Source organism: Solanum tuberosum, unplaced genomic scaffold (assembly GCF_000226075.1).
Source record: "Solanum tuberosum cultivar DM 1-3 516 R44 unplaced genomic scaffold, SolTub_3.0 scf00523, whole genome shotgun sequence".
NCBI classification, from domain to species: domain Eukaryota; kingdom Viridiplantae; phylum Streptophyta; class Magnoliopsida; order Solanales; family Solanaceae; genus Solanum; species Solanum tuberosum.
Window position 1 is genome coordinate 76,313 of NW_006239444.1, and position 6,199 is coordinate 82,511.

The window sequence follows — 6,199 nt, forward strand, 5'->3', positions numbered from 1 at the left end:
TTTAAGGATATTTCATAATCCAACATCATTTCATATATACATCATGAGAAATCATACTTTAACTCACAATGCTATCCACTTTACATAGGATCATCACAAGATCACATAAACTCATTCACATCATACCTTCACATATAGCTCCATATAGGACTTTACATATAGCCTCATATGTGTATAATAATACAACAATATAATAACATTCACATAATGCCCTTCATGGCCTCAATTCACAATAATACGACAAATAACCACCTCCACCAAAGGTGGATCAAACCAATCAATAACAATTATATTAATACTAAGAGGTCAAGCCATCTTACCAGCCTTTTCAAAGGCTATAAGCCACAATACTCATTTCCATGCCAATTATACAATATTTATCAAGTTTGATCAACTTACCCTTTTTCCGTGGCAATCTTCATCATCCTCATATTCCAACAATTAACAATACAATAACAATGATAATAACAACATTCAACTATACAAACTAAGCTAAGCATAAGCCCATAATCAACATGAAGACCAATTCACAATTTTGCCCATTCAAGGCTAACATCCCACATCCTTCAATTCAATAACAATTCTTAACAATTCAACATAGATAAATACATACATGAACAGCCCACAATAATTTACACAATAATCATCCATCAATTACACAAAATCAATACACCAACTTTAGGCCAAATTTAGAGAATTTGTAAAGGCATGGGTTCATGATGATTTCTTTCCTAAATCCATCAATAATCATTAATAACAACATAAAACATCATTGGAAATCATTTAATGCAAGGACCCATGCTTAGAATTCGAAATAGGATTTTGGTGTATTTGAAAGACCTTGAAAACCTTTTGATTGGGCTCCTTGAAAGAAAGAATGATCAAAGATAAAGGATCCCCATACCTTAAAGATGAATTCCCCACGAAATTTGAAGAAGAAACACCAAGAAATCTTCAACCCTAGCTCCAACTCCTCTTCTTCCTCTCTTCTTTCTCTTCTTCACTCAAGAACCCTAACTCTTACTCTTTTAAAATGGAACAAAAATGATCCACAAACAGCCTAACACAACAATATAACCTCAAAAGAAAAGATTTGTGAAAAGACCAAAATGCCCTTAAATTTTCGGACGGACTCCCTGCCAACTGCCCAACTTTCAAAGGGCATAATTCGCTGATACGAACTCGGAATCGAGCAAACTCGGTGGCGTTGGAAAGATCGTTCCAAGGGCTTTCCAAACATAACTAGAACTACTCCTGGATCATCCTGATCTAGGAGTTATGACTGCTCAAAGTTGGCCAAAAACTCACTGATTTCCCACACTTGACCAAATTTCCAGATTCTGAATTTTTCCAAAAGTGACTACTTCCAATTTAAAGCTTGTTCTTATTCATTTTAAATTGTCGGAGTTACAAAATTAAAACGAAATTACATATAAACACCTCATAGAACCTCATTATAAAGTCAACACAAAGTCATAGGCTCTTGCTTAACCTATCATTTTTTTCCGAGTCGTTACAAATGGTATCTCAAATAGGATCCAATCCAACAACAACTACCGTACAACGCCGTCCACTCTAAGAGATCACAAAAAATTCTCCAAGCCTATACTATCTCAATCCCACGCCTCTAGTGATGCACCAAACCTTTGAGAATGCGTCGGAACCGCAGAAGGAGAGGGAGAAGATACAGAAGTGCAGCAAGTAGCGATAACGCCTAATATAAGGCTCAAACTATCATTCTCAAGTCTACTATTCCGGTCTACAAGGAGCTAAGTCATCTGAACGACGTCGGCAGAAAGTCAAGGCTATCTAGCCCACACGGGTCATAAGTCTAAGGCAATGCTAGCCTAACCTAAACTAAGGACATCATGATTACGGTTAAGGATGAACAAGGCATATAATACATAGCATACAAGCATACAATAGCATTTAGCATATAAGCATGCAACTCTACTAAACCGGTTAACATGATACTATACCTGAAATGTGGCCAATCGATCCTAACATGAGGTATCTAATAAAAGTAAGGTAGTAAAATGGTACGCACTCCCAAATCACTCCAATCGACATGTTTTTACTCAATTAAGCTCAACCTAAAAGAAAAGAAGTCGTAGCCTACCTTAAGGCCAATCGCGCGCTCTCCCAATCACTTTACCAGAGCTTTTCCTTCCTGAACGACCTTTGAACGATGTCACTCTATCAAATATAGGGTTACAAACGTTAGTACGGTGGTTTAGACATCAAAATCACAACAAACGGATATGGGTCAATTTTGGAGTCAAAATGGGAATCTTGGGTCCCGCACCGAACTGTCCGAATTTGACTCCGTCAAAAGACCCTAAACAGCACCCCAAACTTATGTTCTGAAATGGAACACAATTCGAGACTCAAAAACATAGCAAAACCCAACAACCAAGAAACCACACATTAATCAACCAAAAAAAAAAGAAAACAGCAGCAGTCCAAACTCAAAATAAACAAAATTCGAAAATTGCCCAGCATTCGTTGAACACTCTACGACGAAGTCTCGTCAATTCTCAACACGTGGGACTTTGAATCACCCAAAACCGAGCTAAAATGAGAGAGATATGACCAAAACAAGAATGCCAAATCAAAGGCTCAAAAAAGGGGTACAGCTGCAAGTAAATCGCGAAATTACCTCGAATTGCATGCACCCAACAACTTTCGAACACTCTACAGCTAAGCGACCGAAAATATGAAGCTCCTGCACTTTGAATCGCCTAAATCGTACAAAAGATGATAGAGTTATGAGGGTTTAAGTTTTGGGAGATGTTGCTAGATTTTCTGCAATTATAGCAGATTTTCTTCAATATTTCCAAAACTTATAACCTCCGACGGGGTGCTCCGAATATTTCCAAACGAGATATGCAACCATACCAAATTCGGTATTCCGGATTCAATGGCGCAGTCAAAATTTCCATCAACGGTCATCTCGATAAAAAGTGGGTCCCACTTCCAAAGGCCATTTTAAGTCAAAACCCCAAAAGGGCTCGGAAAGATATCAAAAAACTTCGGGACACAAAAGAAGGGTCAATCTAGACCAAACTCGACATTCCGGAGCTAACCGCGCTAACAAAATTCTCATCCAAGCGCGTTTACATAGAATGTTGACCAAAGTCAAACTGAGGCTTAAACTTAAAGTTAAAACGCCTAATCGCACCGACTCACACTGAAAACCTCGGGAGTCATGTCGACCATGATACTAGCCTAAAATGACCCTACCGGAGCTGATGGAATCGTCAAAATTGGTATCTGATGTCATCTTCTATAACTCTTGATCGAAAATGATCGTTCAAGGTTCAGAAGCTGCAAAACACAAAAACTCGCACCAAGACCAAACGAGCGACCAGGTGACCGAACTATCAGTCCCTGCAAGTCATAAATGACTTGGGGTCGCTACAGGAGCGCTCTAAACGACTAACAGAAGGCAAGACACAGAAATGACTTGGAGGGTCATTACAATATCCACTACCAAAAAGGACTCTCATCCGCGCAAGTAAGGGTCAAGAAGTACCTGAAGGCTCAAACAAGCTGGGAAATTGCTCTCGCATCTCCTACTCGTTCTCCTAGGTAGCCTCATCTACTGGACGATGCCTCCAACGGACCTTAACAACATGAATGGCTCTCTAGCGCAATCTCACCACATCTCTGCCTAGAATGGCAACTAGCTCCTCTACAAAAGTAAAACAATCATCCAACTCGACTGCATCATACTGGAGCACATGGGACTCATCAGGAACATACCTCCGCAACATAGAGACATGGAAAACCGGGTCGGTGGCTGAAAATGCTGGAGGTAGGGCCAACTCAGAAACAACATCCCCAACTGTCCGGAGTATCTCAAAAGGCCCAATGTACCTGGGGCTAAGCTTGTCCCGCCTTCCAAACCTCATCACGCCCTTCATGGGAGACACACGGAGGAATACCTGATCACCAACAGAGAATCTCAAAGGTCGGCGCCTCCGATCTGCATAACTCTGGTGCCTACTCTGAGCCATCCTGAGCCTATCTTGAATCACCCTCACCTGATCCCGGGCCTCCTGAAGTAAGTCTGTACCACGCGGCCTAGGCTCTGTAGACTCAAACTAACAAACTGAAGAGCGACAATGCCTACCATATAATGCCTCGAATGGGGCCATCTGAATACTAGAGTGGTAGCTATTGTTGTACGCAAACTCCGCCAAAGGTAAGAACTGGTCCCATTGACCTCCAAAATCTATAACACAGGCCTGCAACATATCCTCAAGGACCTGAAAAGTACGCTCCGAGTGGCCATCCGTCTGCGGGTGTAAATCACTGCTAAGGTCAACCCGAGTGCCCAACTCATCCTGAAAGGTCCTCCAAAAGCTGGACGTGAACTAAGAACCCCGATCTGATATAATAAAAACTGGCACCCCATGAAGTCGAACTACCTCCCGAATGTAGATACGAGCCAACCTCTCGGCGCTAAATGAAGACTGAACAGGAAGGAAATGTGCTGACTTGGTCAATCGATCAACGATGAGCCAAATGCTGTCAACACCTCTAGAAGTCCGAGGCAACCCCACAATGAAGTCCATAGTGATACGCTCCCACTTTAACTCCGGAATGGGTATTCTCTGAAACTCTCCACCAAGCCTCAAATGCTCGGCCATTACTTGCTGGCAGCACAAGCAACGGGAAACAAAGTCAGCAATATCTCTCATCATGCCACTCCACCAGTAATGCTACCTCAAATCACGATACATCTTCGATGTGCCCGGATGGATAGAGTATCTAGAGTCATGGCCCTCAAAAATTATCAACTGTATCATATCCCCAACTCTCGGAACACAGATGCGGCCAGTGAATCTCAACACTCCATCAGGATCTAAGGCAGCCTGACCACCATCACCCGCTAACACTCGATCTCTAAGGGCCACCAAGGCCTTATCCTAAAACTGACAACCACGGATCCTATCAAGCAAGGAAGACTGAACGCCCGTATGGGCCAAGCCACGTCTAGGATCTGAGATATCTAAATGAACCATGCTATTGGCTAAGAACTGAATGTCCATGGACAAAGGTCGCTCCTCAACAGATAAGAAGGCTAGACTACCCATACTCACCGCCTTTTGGCTCAAGGCGTCCGCTACCACATTTGCCTTTCCCGGATGATAGAGAATAGAGAGGTCATAATCCTTCAGGAGCTCAATCCAACGATGCTGCCACGAATTAAGGTCCATCTGGCTCATGATGTATTTAAGACTCCTGTGATCAGTATAGATCTCACATCGAACTCCATACAGGTAGTGCCTCCAAATCTTAAGTGCGAAAACTACTGCCGCCAACTCTAAGTAATGGGTGGGGTAGTTGCCCTTAAGAATCTTAAGCTTCCTGGACGCATAAGCAACAACCCGGCCCTGCTGCATCAATACACAACCCAAACCAACGCCAGATGCGTCACAATAAACCGTGAAGCCCTCGCCCTCAACTGGAAGAGTCAATATAGGAGCGATGGTCAATAACTACTTGAGCCTCAAAAAGCTCGCCTCACACTCCTCTAACCAAACAAAGGGAACATCAACACGAGTCAACCGGGTCAGTGGTGCTGCCAAGGTAGAGAAACCCTCCACAAATTGTCTGTAGTAGCCTGCAAGTCCGACGAAGCTCCGAAACTTAGTAACTGAGGTAGGCCTAACCCAATCACGAATAGTCTCAATCTTCGCCGGATCTACCATAATGCCCTCCTTAGATACAACATGCCCCAAGAACACTACAGCATCTAACCAAAACTGGCACTTTGAGAACTTGGCATAAATCCGCTGATCTCTCAAAGTCTGGAGCATAACTCTCACATGCTGCTCATGATCACCCCTACTCCGCGAGTATATCAAAATGTCATCAATGAAGACTATGACGAAGGAATCAAGATGAGGCCTGAACACGCGCGTCATGAAGTCCATAAAGGAGACAGGGGAATTAGTCAACCCAAATGACATCACTAAGAACTCAAAATGGCCATAACGGGTCCTAAATGCAGTCTTAGGGATGTCCACTGCCCTAATCCTCAACTAGTGGTAACCGGACCTCAAATCAATGTTAGACAACACTGAAGCCCCCTGTAGCTGGTCAAATAGGTCATCAATCCTAGGTAGACGATATCGATTCTTTACTGTCACCTTATTCAACTGTCTATAGTCAATGCACATGCGCATAG